Raw genomic sequence first — 16,609 nt, 5'->3', positions numbered from 1 at the left:
CTTCTTATTTTTCTTTAATGTTCCATGTTTCTTTTGTTAGGGTTAGATGGATCCTTACATGAGATAGTTTGTGATTTATTCTCTTTTCAGGCCAAGCTTTGGGAAACATACAAAGAATAAAGATAAGGAGTCGGACTCCTCAGTTATCACATCTTCTTTTCACTGATAGACACATTATTATTCTCAGAGTTAAGATTGATTGCTATTAGTAATTTGAAGGACGCTTTGACTCTTTACTGCAAAAGCAGGTGGCCGGAAATTAATCTCTTAAAATTCAGCACAGCGTATATCCCCAATACTCCCCTACATTATCATCGTTCTCACATGTTTTGGATCTTCTATACGAAGGAACCCACAATATCTGGGCCTACCCTCTAAAATTGCTGCATCAAAGGTGAAAAATTTTCGTATCTGAAGGAGAAGTGGCGTCGTGATTTCGAAAAAAAAACAAAGTCTCGCTGGGTTTCATGGAGTAGCTTATGTCGTTCCAAAGACAAAGAAGGTTTAGGGTTTCGAGAATTTGATAAGCAAAATCCAGCCATGTTTACAAAAGTAGCATATAGATTATGGAAGGACCCCTTTCCCTGTGGGCAAAGTTTACTAAGGCGATATATTTTTCCAGGTGTGATCTCTTGCAAGGCTCCATTAGGCCGAATCCCTCGTGGGCTTGGCGGAGTATAATGGAAGAAAAGGAGATCTTGAATCAACATTTGATTTCCAATGCAGTCTTAACATTTCCCTCCTTTTTTTTTTTTTTTTTTTTTTTTTTTTTTTGATAAAACATATAGTTTAACTTTTCATTAGAGAAAGGTTAGGATCTATATATAACGAACCTTTGCAAGACACACGTTAATTACATTTACCACTTTTGATACAAATATATTAAGGAAAACATTAAGGTGGCAAAAATTATACTAAAATTAAACCATTAATCAAGACTAGATTGTGGTCGTTTCTGATTGCAGTTGGTTTCACATCTACGAGAAAGAAGGGGGAGTTGATTATTAAAGTTATATAGTTGGTATGGGTGGTCCATCCATGCATAAATTATGGATCACTGATCCTTGTATCCGTTTCTGATGGCACATGACAAGGGATTATATTCCAGTGTAATTAAGAGATGAATTAGAAAAGTTTAATCTTCCATGTGCTGTTTGGTAATTGTATAATACATACTTAGATAATAGGTATATATATATATATATATATATATATATAATATATATATATATATATTTTTTTTTTTTTTTTTTTTTTTTTTTTTTTTTTTTTTTTTTTTTTTTTTTTTTTTTTTTTTTTTTTTTTTTTTTTTTTTTTTTTTTTTTTTTTTTTATTTTTTTTTATATATATATATATTTTGTTGGTAAAAGGAGTTTTAATTAGAAGGAGGGCAAGAAAAAGCCAAGATATCCTGATTACAAGCTTTAAGAAGCCAAGGGGTGGAAACAGGCCAAACAATTCGACTTGCCACGAATTGGGCCTTCCTAGCTAGGGAATCGGCTATTGAGTTAGCCCACCTAGAAATAAGTTGGATCGACCATGATGGTTCGAGATCCAGAAAGTGGTGAATATCCTCAACCACACGTTTAGCATCCATATCACAGGGTAGAAACGGGTCCACAAAATACTCGGTGAGGGTACTTGAATCACACTCAAAGGTAAGATTCTTTAACCCAGCATTTGCAGCCCACATAACAGCATCCCGCAGAGCAAGCGCTTCACCCATGACGATGGAGGAAATCGACTCAAAAGAGACCGGAGACGAAGCAGCGAATAAGCATGATCCGGCGGAATGCCTGAGGAGAAAACCAATCCCTGCGGCCCGATTTGCTTCTGAAAGTGAAAAATCAGAATTGATTTTTAAAGCCGAGCCAGACGGAGGCAGCCAGATCCTCACCATGCCATTATTTTCGCCAATCGCCGGAGAGAGCACCTTCTAGAATTCACGGTAAGCCTTCCAAGATCGCTCCACCACCCGATCAGGAGTCCATCTCTCTCCATTAAAGAAAAAATCATTCCTTGCTAGCCATGCGAACTAGCAGGTAAAGGAGAAAAGACTGAAGGCTTTGTTGCTCGATCTCGAATCAGGGAAGTGAAAATTACCCCAATCATTGATGATATCACAAAGAGACTTCTGATTGTTTGATTCCACCATTCCAGAGAGCCCAGTACCGAACCAAATCGCAACTGAACAAGATATGATCGATCGACTCCACATCTCTGCCACATCTGTAACATGTAGGATCTCTTCTAATTTGTTTGATTTGAAGATTATCCCCTGTTGCCAGAGCTTGATTCATGGCTTTCCACAAAAGAGATCGGATTTTTGGGTAGCACTGAGACTTCCAAATCCTTTTCCAGGCTTTGACCGAGACATCTTCCCATTTGTGGTGACGTGATGAGGATGGTTCAAGCAGAGCTAGGAAGTCTCTCCTATTACATTGCAAATGGTAAGCACTTTTCATAGAGAAGATCCCATTTGTAGCTCCTCCCCATATAACAGGTATATAATATTTGATAGACAAGATTAACCCAATTCAATTTGCTAATTTGTATGCTAGAGAGGTATCGTATATTATTATTCTAGGTTTTTATTTCTCTCTTTCTCTATTTGAGGACAAATAAATCTTTACTAATGAGAAAAGCGAGAGAGTTATGCACATAGTATGCTAGCATACAACATATATGTAACAGAATCTAATAGAATGTTTAGTAATATGAAGTAATATGGATGGGTTTGTATATATATATTTTTTATTATTATTATTATTTTTTTAACAGGGTCTGAACCTTTAGTTTGACCGTTCCCATAGTTCTACACTTACACCACAACTCCATAAATCGGGTCATACTGGAGTTGAATGAGAACCGTTCAATTTTTATTGTGGACAGTAAACAACACTAAATATCTAGTATAAGTGATTCCAAAAATATGAGGAGTCAAACTCAAGACCTCATGCTTCTTTATGCAATATTTTATTACAAACTTGACTATTCCCTTGGGCAAATCTAGTGTCAAAGGCTTCAATACAAGTAGAGTCTAGGAAGCAATATTCCTACACATTACTATAATAATTTTTGGTGTGACATGTTCTTGATGCCCTAATTTCAAGGCCATAATTGTGGTCTACCAACTATTGCGGCAAGACCCACCCCTTTAATTGTTTTAAGAATATATTATAGAATGTCATGTGTAAATGATCTTCAGTTTTTACTTGTTTAAGAAAAACAATGATAAAAATGAGAATCTGGTCTCGTAATTTTCAATATACAGGTAGTTGAGTTGTATACTGCCTAGGAAAATTTTTGAATAAGAATAATACAAGACATAGTTTATTTCTAAACTATGCAAAATTGGAATGTGGAGATGGAGTGGTCAATACTATAGTCAAATTTCGAACACTTGATGAAAACCAAAACTAGAACATCATGGATCGAATATGTATAAAATATAACTTAACATGTAATGGTTGTTTAGTAATGATTCTCAATGGTCCAAAACATATCTGGAGAATCTTTAGTGTGTTTTAAACAATTGGCAAGTGTATGAGATATACTTAATAAACAATCATGCGCTTGTGATCCTTCTTATATAAAGAAGAAGAAAAGAACGAGGAACCCATGCATGGATAACTCTTAGTCTCTATCAGGCACTAAGGTTTTCATATAGATATGATAAAAGTAAAGCTACAAGTAGGCGTAGTTCAATATGAGCAATTCATTGGAGCCCAACCTATTCCCACTAATTCTCCAATAAATAACCCCTTATATTGAATGCCAAATCTCTGCCAAGTGCCTACATTATGACCCCCATTTATTGATTAAAGTCCTCTTAAATTCTCTCATTCAAAGGCATTAGTTCAAGCCTCTCGCCCTGTTGTGCTCACCTTGAGGATCATTCCAAGGATTAATTCAAGCCTATGAACATTGATTGAGGCTAAGGTGATTGAAGACTAATTAATTGGGAGTTCAGGTCATCCCAAATGATGCAAGCATTTTCATTCAAACATACACTCATATTATATCATGCAAAATTCACACTTAACAAATAAAGTGTCATACCCTTGATTATTAAAGGTTCTTCCCTTATTGCGAGCTTCATGACTTATGAAACAAAATAAGAAAATGGATCCAGGGCATATCCTTATTTATAGTTTTGCTACCTCAAATTATCCTCAGTGAATAGGTTCGAGACGAACTGGAAGACCTTTCGCTGGCAGTGGACATGCATGGGTTCACAATAACATTCTCATCAGGGAAAATTTTCTCCCATTTGAACATATTAACCACATGGTGCATAAAAACTAGTATCTCCAGTCGAGCGAGCTCTCGGCCAGGGCACATCCGAGGTCCTCCTCCAAATGGAACATATGTGTAAGGAGCAGGTCCAGTTCCTTCAAACCTTGAAGGATCAAGCAGCTCAGGATTTGGGAAACATTCAGGGTTCTTGTGTGCTGCAAGCGCACTCCAATATACCTGCTAACACATTTAAATATAACTAGATGAGGTTCAAGCGTTTATATGATGTATTTATAAAACAGCTTATAGTTAGAATGTACCTTCCACCCCTTTGGAATGTAGAGTCCTGCAAAGGTGAAGTATTCTTTTAAGCTTTCTTTGAAAGCTCCTTGAAGGGGTGGGGCAAGTCTCATTAGTTCACATGCTACGTTCCATGAGTACCTCATCCTTTGAATGTCTTCCCAGTTTAGCAATTCTCCAGGTTTCTTCGTTGCAGCAATCTCTCTTTGCTCTATGATCAAGTTTGGCAAAACTCTTACTAGTTAAGCTAATAAGAAATGAAGAAGAGACTGAGAATCTTCCCCATCATAGATTAGAATTCGGTTATTAGTGTTCTTTACAAAAAATAAACATATGAATGGTGAGTTAGCCACCATACCCTTCAACACCTCATTGTAGACACTGGTAGCTCTGCAAGATACCTCATGATAGAGGTTATGGCAGAGCTTGTAGAGTCATGGCCACCAATCAGCTACCCAAGAATTTTATCTGCAATATCGACTTCTTTCATGAACTGGCCACTTTCATCAGTGACTGTCAGCATGTGAGACAATATATCTTGTGTTGGAGATATCATCTTCTCCAGTAAATTAATCCTTCTTTCTCTGCTTGATTACTTTTAACAGCTCTTCTCGTACCATTTTTGCTGCTTTAATCCCACGGTTGAAGGGTGTCCCAGGGAGATTTATAGGTACTGACATAATCGCAGGCGCAAAGACATCAAAAGATTGGCAAACAATTCAACTTGGCGGGGGTCTTCAATGCTCATGAACAATCTACAAGCCAATGCAAAGGTGTAACTCTTAACCAGAGGATACACAATGACTTCTCGCTTGTTAGCCCAACTAGTATCCAAATGTCTCTTGGAAGTCATGTCCATAATTCCAAGATACTGTTGCAGCGCCTCTGGCTTTAGGAAACTCGGGAGAAGCTTATGCATCTTCTTTGATTCTTCAACGACTGAGGTATTGAGAATAGCAGGGAATATCTTCTCGAACGAGCGTGGCCACCAGGCTGTGACAAGCTTGCCTTCATTTGAGAAGAGAAATTTATTCCCAGCAGCAGAACAGAAGGCTATCGTGTGTTCTCCTAGTAATGAAGTCCTAAAGATTTCAGTGGAATACTTGTTCATTCTATTGGTGAAGAATTTCTCTGGTGACCCTTTCCAACCCATCGAGAGGAACTCGAGACTTTCACCAATGACAGGGCATCCTAGTCTTCCTGGAGGCAGTTGAGCACCACTGACACGCTTGTACTTAAAACTGATCAAGAAGCGAACTGAGAACGAGAAGAAAAGAACTATTAGGGGTAGCCAGGAGAGGAACAACAGTTCCATATCACTGGAATAGAAAGGCACAGGGTGCAAGCGGGTTACTTTCTCTAAGAAACTATCACTCCTTCAAGACATTATGATGAAACTCATGCAACAAACCCAGCAACAAACCAACAGAATGGTTTGTTGCCTTTTGAGTCGTGTTGGACTTGGAACACCTATAAGTAAGAATAGCCCTTGGGAGTCCTACCCAAAAAAAAAAAAAAAAAGCCCTTGGGAGGATTTAGGCCTATCCAAGTAATGATAGTATATGCACGTAAGTGGAAGTGAATAATAATTTAAGGAATTTCAGTTATCCAAAAGTAATAAGATTTTTGAAGATTATCATTTTATTCATTTTTTAAAGGTGGGTTAATACATAAAAATATTTTGAGAAGCATAATCCAGGGGTTTCTTATTACCTAAAGATGGAATGAATTTCCGAAAATTATTGTTATCCCATGGTATTTGCAACATTACATGTGATGCCTTATAAATTTTAACCCAAATGTTAGAATGTTACTTGGTCGGCTCATGTTTGCTAAAGTTTTATGTTTTTAGCATGTACAATACGTTATGATTTTTCATATATGTATATCTAAAGGTGGGATGTGCTTCTTATTTCATATGATTATGATATAATACTTGAATGTCTTTGTTATGCTCTCATTCATGTTGCTCGTTTAAACTTTTATTCTCCCCTAAATATGTCTGCCTAGGCTAATGCTTTGGCTTCAATCCCTGCTATTTTTGGAAAAATTTATATAAGATAGATAGAAGAACTAAATGCTACACTAGGATTTTGCTTGACTATGATATGGCTCTTAAAGAGCCAAAGCCTGCTAATCTTACCACTGCAAGTACACATGGGGAGAAGCTAAAGTATAAAGAATATATGACAACCATTAAGAAAAGTTTAATAATAACGTAAAAGTCCATCATTGAGTCCATGCGTGATAGTGTGGAAATGAAGGATACTGTTGTATAATATCTTGCAGAGATAAAAGTGGTTTTTGAGTTATCACAAAAGTATGATAAAAGAGAATTGATGTTCAAGTTGACTTCATTTACATTTGATGGTACGTGGAGTGCTAGATAATATCTTCTGGAGATGTCTACCACATTAAATAAATTAAAAGATTTTGGGACAACGATTGATGATGAATTTGTAGTGCAATTTGCTATCAAATATCTTTTAGAGTCATACACTACCCTTAGAACTTTGCTCAGTGCGCGACAAAGGAAAAGACCATGAAAAACCTCATTTCCATATGTGCTCAAGAAAAATTGATAAGAAAAGGACAAGGATCAAGATTGTAAAGCTAGTTAAAGACGATTGTAAAGCTAGTTAACAACGATAAGGCATTTACTAGTGGGTCTCACAATAACAAACAAAAATGTTCTAAGAAAAGCAAGTATCATCCATATAGCAAGGAAAAGAAGAACCATGGTGATATTATGTCTTACAGGTGTGATCAAAAGAGACATTTAAAAAAAGATTATAAAGAACATAAATCTTGGCTAGAGAGAAAGATGCTAAGGATGGGAGGAAAGAGTAATCTAAGAGATGAACCCTATATTTTTTATTAGTTTTTATATATTTTGAGGAATGAACTTGCTACCTTGCATAGCTTTTTGGGCATGCCAAAATCTCACTTAAATGTCTTCGGGAGTAATTTTCTCTCTCCTGGTGAAGTCAAGCAAGGTGGCCAGGTCTTCATCACGATCATCCAAATCCACGGGTTGGATCCTCGGACCTTCAGGTTCAACTCGGATGGTCTAGAGCTTATCTCTTCTTGAACTCTGGGTACGCGGACTTGAGGTACCGGATTATTGGGTTAGAAATTTAGGGGATCTCACACCATGGATGTAGGTTCTCTACATTGGAGGCCAAACCTCATAAAAATTTACTTGTCATTCTTCTTTCTTGTTTTCCTTGTTCTTTATTATGTGAGAGGGTGAGTTCTAACAGATATAATACAAGTAAATAGAAATCTTAGTCTCTATCAGGCACAAAGTTTATACTAGAAATCTAATACAAGTAAAGCTACAAGTGGGCCTAGTTCAATATTAACTTAACAATATCGATAATGGGCCATTCTGAGCTAAGTGTTTATTAGGACACGTGTATATTAAACAATTACAAAAAAAATTTATTGTATTATTGTTAATTCAAGCACATTCATAACTCAAGCAATTCATTCGAGCCTTAGCCATTCCCACTTATTCTCCTATAAATAACTCTTGATATTGAATGCTAAACCTCTACCAAGTGCCTATATTGTAACTCTTAAGGATAATATTGGTTTTTCTCAATTTGAGGGCAAAACAGAAAGACCAAAACCAACCCTTGCTGAAATCTATGGTTGCCCTAGCCACCACTACTCCATGTGTGCAAGAGCTCAAGAATCAAACTCAAACTCAAATCATGGCATGCAGGCAACGTTTCAAGAACCAAACTCAAAACTCAACCACTTAAAAGACTCCAACAGATTGCATCTTATCCACAAGTGGATCAAACTTAGGGTTGTACTCAAACACACAGGAGACATAGTTTGTACCAAACACAAATAGATAACTTGTGTAATTCAAACTCTAGATTAAGAGTTCAAGATTAATGTTGAACAAGGATTCTTGTAACTATAAATATGTAATATGTACTACACTAAATCTTGAGGAAGCAAATCACATTCTTGTGGATATAGGTTGCAAAGATTAGCGAAACCACGTACATCTCTATGACAAACTCTCTCACCCTCTCTCTCTCCAATGTTTTTTTCTTCTCTCTCTCTCTCCCTCTCTCTAAAAAATCTCTCTCTCTCTCTCTCTCTCTCTCTCTCTCTCTCTCTCTCTCTCTCTCTCTCTCTCTCTCTCTCTTCTATTGTGAATTATGGACTTTAGCATGGCATCAGTGCACTAGGTTCTCAATAATCCTTTTCCCTCTCTTAATGGCTTCTTTTCAATGAAGCTGAATGGAATAGATTGTCTGTTATGGAGATCTCAGATCATGCCACTTTTGAAGACATATGACTTATTTGGTGTTGTGGATGGTTCTTCCCCTTGCCCACCAACTACCATCCCTAACAAAGATGATGTTGAAGTTTTCAGATCTAATCCAAACTATCATAAGTGGAACCGTCAACATCAGTTACTAATGTGTTGGAACATTGCTTCCCTCATTTAACAAATTCATGCACAAGTTGTTGGTTGAACCACTTCCAAAGAAGTTTGGTTGAAACTTGAGAAGATCTACTATACTTGCTCTTTTGCTCATATTATGCAATTTCACCTTCAACTTCAAAATATTTGATGAGATAATAGTACAATCCATGATTTGCTTCTTCATATTAAGGATATTTCTAATCAATTGGATGTTGTTGGAAAACTTGCGAATAATGATGAACTATGTCTCGATATTTTAAATGGTTTGGGAGTTGAGTACTCTCCCTTTGTGACTGCTATGACCACTTGTACTTCTCCAATTTCTTATGATGAATTACGAAGTATGTTTTAACTCATGAGATAAGGTTACACAATGAACTTTATACCATTGATGCTTCTTCTCCGATGGAAAACACGGCCAACTCCAAATCCTCCTCCAATCGACCTCAAGGTAGCCCTTCAGAGGGCGTTTTTCACTGAGGGGCAGATCTGGTCATGGTCGCTCTTCTCGGCATTGTGTTTCTCATGCATATCAACCCTCTTCTCATAATGGTAACTGTATTTTTTGTGTCACATCCACTTATCCAATATCCATCCACTCAAATACTCGAGGGAGTGATCAACAATCACAAGATCATGTCTCAAACAATCACATACCATTCCACACAATAGACCAATCATGACCAAGAATAAATCAATGTTATAAATAATAATTAAGATGTAAATCAAGTAACATGGATCTCAGAAGGATCTCAAAACCAAATCAAAGTGCGGAAGCGATGTCAAAACCGAAATAATCAACCGAGAAGAAAAGTCTAGTCAACTCCTTAAGTTACAATAGATAAGTGTCCTTAAGTAAAATATAACTACGAATTTGAAAAATCTCTGTACCACAAATTATATTGACCAACCAACTCATAGGTTGCACTAATAGTATGCATAGTCGTGACACGAACATTCGTCACCGTGTGTGTCATAGTCCCCAAAATCTTGTATACTGTATGGATCTGTCGCATGTGCTTCGTAATCTTGATACATTGTATCTGTATCTGCAATAATATCTAAAGCAACAAATTCCCTGAAGGGCGAGCTCAAAAGAACTCAGCAAGTAGTTCACAAGCATATAACCATAATCATAATTTAAATCAAAACATTATATGGTAGACACACATTAAGATAGAACACCAGCCTCCTCTAGGTAGGTCTCATCATTCTGATCTCTCATGGGTTGGTTACCGGTTTTGAGATCTCGGGTAAGGAGTAAAGGCATCCCTCTCAGACAATAACCATGGTTGGGGTTTAGGTCACCACTCTCACACACCATTGGCATGAGAACTGGAGCGTGTTAGGGATATACCTAGCCCAATGCAGGTCATCTACTTAGTCAAATCAACCTAGGTTCAAATACCTCCCCTCATGCATCTCACACTCTTGGTTCAATATCCTCCCCTACTAGAGTCAACGTATCCTATGGCTCCAACCAACTTGAACTACGCCTTCTCTTAACTCTATTGGTCATCCACATATAATGGGCGGGAAGCTCTCATGACCTCTCACGGGTTGGTTACCCGTCTTGAGCGTCCATGAGCCCAAGCCTATTATATGCAACTCTACCAATGAATGGCCCCACAATGTGGTTGTGTCCTCTCACAGGTTGGTTACAGGTCTTGAGTGCCCATCACCCCACACTCCTGCCGCGGGTCACTTGGCATCAATACCCATGTCGATAGGGTGTGATATGATAGGGTTCCTAATTGTGAAAAGTGTTGGGGGCATCAGAGGACAGTGTCCCATACCACCTCCATTGATATCCCAAGCCAATAGTACCCAGATAGGTATTCCCCAATTCACAATCACAACATCCAACAATCTCCCCCCAAAGAAGTAGAAGTTTAAAATCAAAATTCAAAATCCACAAACCAATTCAAGTCCATAATGCCTCAAGTTTGGTCCTTAAATCAACATCAATAACAATAGACTTGTAATCTGTAATTTCAGAACATAAATATTATTCCTAAGTCTTGGAACAACAACATGTGTATCAATATGCATGTCTCATATCAATTTATATGTAACAATAATTATATACAAATGAATGTCCTCACCTAATGAACGTCCTCACCTTGCTTTTGTTTTGCAACTTCGAAAAGACACTCAAAAGGTATGCTCACACTTCCCAAAAAGTCCTAGTAACTTGCTAGTTAAAAGTTAGAAATAACCCTAGAGTAACTAGATCAAAACGAGACACAAAACCCAAAACTACAGGGAGTGGTTGGTTGGATGGGTTGCCTGAGGCAACCAGGGTAGTCAACTAGGGGGTACTAGTCGCTTGGATTTGTTGCCCAAGGCAACCAGTGCACGAGAATGGACAAAATTGACTTAGATTGACAGTAGGCTTCCAAATTGGGTTCTAAACTACTCCGAAAATATAGAGAAAAATCCAAAAGAATGTTAGAATATGATCTAACATGATTTAAGCATTCAACAACGCAAAAGAAACTAAAACCTAGTGAATCCTAAGTTAGGTCTTTTTTGAAATCAATTTGGAAGAATCACGGATGAACCAGAGTGAATGGGGGTTCACTCTAGGGCAAATAGAAAAGACAAAATAGGTTGATACAATAACTAGAAGGCTCCTACTAGGTCTAAACAATAGAAGAAATCAATCGTGAAAGAATATTAAAAAGAATGGGAATGAGTACTAACCTTAGAGAAAGTTACTCGCTGCACGAAAAGCTTTTCGGAAGATCTCCACACTGTCTTTCACCTTCATGGAGCACTCTCTAACAAGCTTTGATGTCCTTTGATGGCTATGGATCATAATGACACGTTTTAGAACGAAAATAAATTAAATAGGGCCTTAAAAATCTAATTTTTTTAAAATTGCCCTTTTCCATCTAGAACAAGGTTCGTCACCTGGGGCGATTAGGCCAATTAACTAGCCCCTAGAACTTAGTTCCAAGAGCACAATCAAGGCCCAGAAAACCCATGGCTCTGCGCCTATTCTACACTCCAAAAGGGTCTTACCTAATTTTTGGACCTTTCCCGTGTGTCATCAAAGAACACTTGATCCATCTACCAAATTTGTCGATGTTCGAGTTCGATCTCCTTCCAAACTCTGACAAAACTCCCAACTCGGCATCATTTCCATCAACTTCCATTGGTTTGGATTCCAATCCAATGGTATCTACCTAGATGGCCCACGGTTGCCTTCTACCCACACTCCAGGTTCTTGGACCTACAATAAGGATTTTCGGATTCGGATCATGGGGGATTTCACAAATTTTCAGATATGTGATTGTCCTGGACAAAAGGCCAAATATTGTTATCAACATTTCAACCATGCCATTCTAGGTACCACTCATACACCTCCTTCTATGAATATTTATGAAATTTCGAGTGCTTCTATTCCAGATGAAAACTGATACCCTAATTTTGGCACTACTCATCATATCACCAATTCCTTATAGAATCTACACATTGCTGAACCCTAAGATGGTTCAAAACAGGTTCAAATTGGCAATGGTGTTGGTCTTCCCATAAATAATACTGTAGCATCAATGTTGGTACTGCATCTTCTCCAATTAATTTAAATTATGTTCTTCATGTGCCCTCTATCTACAAGAGCTTATTATCAGTCTCCCAATTTTCACAGGATAATAATGCTATGTTTGAATTTCCTTGATATATGTTATGCGAAGGATCGTACGACAGGGAAGTGTCTACTTCAAGGCAGTGTTAAGGACGGGTTATACCAGATTCGGTTAGGCTCAAAACCCAAAGCATTAGTTGGCGAGAAAATCTCTTTTGAGAATTGGCACTCATGATTAGGGCATCCTGCCTCTAAAGTAGTTCATAATTCGATTTATAGTTTTCGTTTACCAGTCAGTTCAAAAAATTTTGTTTACGTGTGTGATGCTTGTCAAAAAGAGAAGAGACATAAATTCCCCTTTCATTCCTCTAATTCTATTTTTGACGGCCCGTTGGACCTAATTTTTTTGGATATTTGAGACCCTCTCCTTTGGAGTCTATTGAAGGTTTTTGCTATTATGTGATTTTGTGGATGATTTCAAAAAATATATTTGGTTTTATCTCATGTGTTAAATTAGAGGTTATTAGCATTTTTAAGAGATTTAAGTTGCTTGTTGAGATTCTCTTTTCTCGTCGTATTAAGCGGTTTCATAGTGATTGGGGAGGTGAATACCAAATAGTTTCTTCTTTTCTTCAAGAATATGGTATTGACCATGGACTCTTTCGCTCTCATACTCATGAACAAAATGGGGTTTGTTGAACGCCAACATTGGGATATTGTGGAAATTGGATTGACTCTATTGGGCCATGCCTCTTGCCCTAAGAAATTTTGGATGCATGCTTTTGAAACTGTAGTTTTTCTGATCAATTGGTTACCTACTCAAGTATTGCGCAATACTTCTCCTTACTTTAAGTTATTTAGAGTCCAGCATGACTATGACTCTTTGATGACTTTTTGTTGTGCATGCTATCCATGTTTGAGGCCTTATAACAAGAACAAGCTAGAATAATGATTTAGGGGTTGATCCAACAATGGTTAGGTGTTGTAGCGAGGCCAAGACGTTCTGGTATGAATGATGGGATTACTTGTTGGGGGGAAAAGCAAGGGCAATTTGATGTGTGAGGGAAGGAATTAGCCTCGCTTAATGTCTATAGAGGGGAGATTACTTTTGAAGAAATTGAAACAATTGATCAACTCTTGGCGGAGAAAGAAAACAGTGGGATGAAAAATCAAACTTAAATTATGAATATATTGTTTTGGAATATTAGGGGTGTGAGGCAGAAAGCAAAGTCGGTATTCTACAAATATAAAATTTGTCCTGATGCTTTTTCTTTTTACCATTCTTAATGCAATTGATCTTTATTTTAAAATATAATAAAAAAATAAAAAAGAAGAAGGAAAAAAAAAAAAAAAAAACCGCGAAAGGCAAGGAGAAACCTATATATAAAAAGGTCCAAGCCTTTGGTTTTGTCAATCCAAATCAATACACGTTAAACTTTATATTCGTCTCTAGTTCAATTCCTTTCTTTCTTCTATTGTTTAGGAGATGTAAGGTTTGAGTCATTGTGAGTGTGGGTGTATTAGGATTGTGGGTTATGAGAGAATTGTCTATGTGATTGTAACAATTAATTTTTCACATAGTGAGATTTTCTCTAGTTGTTTTTTGACAACCCCTGTGGTTTTTCTCTGGTTTGGGATTTTATACATAAATTCTTGTGTTTGGTTATTGTTCTTCTTTGTGGTTGTGCATCCATTTCCAATAATACCCCACGATAAAAACTCTCATCTCTCTCTCACTCTCTGCTTTGAATTTCTGAGTCTAGTAGCATCAAGTGTTTCACACATGGAGGGGTTTTGTCCCCTCCCTCTGTTGTTTTCTTTAGTTCTATTTCTTTCATCTTCTTCTGTTTTCTTTCTTTCTGTTGTAAAACGATTGAGGGATCTGCACGCACACTAGAACTGTTGTTGTAATCACAATACTCCTTTAGAGTTGAAACGTTCATGAAGTACTTTCTTTAAGGTATTTAGACACCCCGAATTGTGCAATACAGATTCTAAAAGTGTCTTCACCCCAAGATCAGTCAGCCCAAACCTTTAAGGTTGCACCCCAGAAAGGTTTACTCAAGGTATAATTAGGTTATGTTCACTGCTTAACAGAATAACAGAGAGAGAGAAAGAGGAGGACGAATTCTGTGTGTCAAGAATGAGCACGAAATTGAGTTTATATAGAGCCCCCCAAAGGTGTGGGTGAAAGGGTAAGGCTTGTGAGGGTACCTTTTAGCTCAACTCTCTTCAGCAAGGTACCTCCAGTTGACCTCCTCCCTATAGGAGAGTGCCACTCAAATGGCATCTCCACGTATTCACCTAGTAATGAGCTTTCCAGAATAGGGCCCATGACAAAATGTGCCTTCCGGACCAAAGCCCACGACCCACGTCCCAAGTCATATAGATTTATTAATATTAATATATATATCTATATAACCATAGCAGGGTCACACCAGGATTCAGGCTCGGTTCATGTCGCACAAATTAATAATACATGGACCCTTACTATATATAAACCATATAATCAAATCCTTTCAACCCAATGTGGGACTAAATAAAACCATGGATAAAAGACACGATTTAAACAAATATTTATATAAAATAACTTTAATAGTTTTAAACATATTTTACAACACTTTCTTCCTTGGTTTCAAGTTCCACTTTTCTGTGGCTAAAGTTTTTACCATCCAAAATAAGACGAAGGGAGTTTGATGTACATAGTGGATTTTGTGGAGAGTTAGATTTTCATTGGCCGCTTCAAGTGTGTTTAATTCCTCATCTATGTGTCTTCCTTTTCCACCATCAAGTTTTTCTAGTCCTCTTATCGAGTTTTTGGCATCGTGGAAGAATTTTATACACTTGGGGCCACAAGGTAATATTCACTTTGCAAGGATATTCCGTTTTTCCTCTGGCATATAAGGCTGGCCAAAGACATGTTGATCTTCAATTGGCAGATGAAGCTGTCATGGATGGTGGTTTACGAGATTACTGAGTCATCCTTAAGCTATTGCAAGTGCCAACATCGGTGCACTTATAGGTGTCAAGTAAAGGTGGTAACTGCTCATTCTAATACAAGAATCTTGCAGCACGTGGCACAATAGGTAGGATGGTTAACCACTTCAGTTATTTGATGGGTAGGTAGTTAAGGTGGCTATAGTTTGATTACTCACAACTTTTGTAGCGGTTTTACTTGGTGAGACATTAATTCAAGGAAATTCAATTGAAGAGATCTATGTGCAGTTGGCATCCAACAGCTTAAGTTATACAATTTATTGATGATCTTGCACCTTCAGCGTTGCCGTGCTGATCTCCCATATGATGCGTGTATTACTAAAAGCCTATCATCTCATCAAGTCTTGTATATTTATCTTTTTAAGCATGTCCCATGGCCCAAGGGAGTTAAATAGTCTTGGATGACACTCGGCTTGGAGGGCTTGATTGATTTCTTGAATGGCGGTTTGGCTTGTTTCCACTCTCTGGATTGTAGATATTCTTTCAACCGGATCCTTTACATGATATTCTAACAATATTTTTCTTTTCCATCCCCAAAAAGATAAGTATCTCATGATATGATATGACACTAGCATATGTGTATATCATATTAGATACAACCAAATGCATTCGATACAAGACAATATGTCTCTTAAATCACCAAACGAATACTTTAAACCTTGCAGCTGCTTGAGAAGATTTTTATTTGTAGTAACCTAGGTGCAAGCCATGCTGCCATTAGATGCTTGCCACGTATAAAAACTTTGATCGAATATTTATCAATAAAAACACGAGGGTTTACTTGTAAATATATTTATATTTATTTTTTTCAAAGATTTCAGATTTTGTAAATTTACAAACATCCCCTGGCTCATTCCTGATCCATCCTAAACCCCCATTCTTAAACCCTAAACTCACCCGAACTTTCTTCAGAGCAAGCATCCCACTTATACAAATAGCAAACCTGTCAATTTCTATGTCTTCAACAATGTCATCTGCAAATCAAGCTTGATCGAACCAAAGTTCTTTTATTCATTAGAGAACATTCC

The 16,609-nt window shown here is 37.3% G+C and overlaps 1 pseudogene; it reads right to left on the bottom strand.

Annotated features, from left to right (window-relative positions):
• Positions 1 to 4,175: 4,175 nt before the first annotated feature.
• Positions 4,176 to 5,854, bottom strand: LOC149016524 (beta-amyrin 28-monooxygenase-like; annotated as a pseudogene).
• Between the last annotated feature and the right edge of the window lie 10,755 nt (positions 5,855 to 16,609).

The sequence above is a fragment of the Hakea prostrata genome, chromosome 5 (assembly GCF_041222555.1).
Source record: "Hakea prostrata isolate BN-2017 chromosome 5, UWA_Hpros_2, whole genome shotgun sequence".
Taxonomy (NCBI): domain Eukaryota; kingdom Viridiplantae; phylum Streptophyta; class Magnoliopsida; order Proteales; family Proteaceae; genus Hakea; species Hakea prostrata.
Note: the sequence above shows the minus strand (reverse complement) of the source record. Positions and strands in the feature narration are given on the sequence as shown.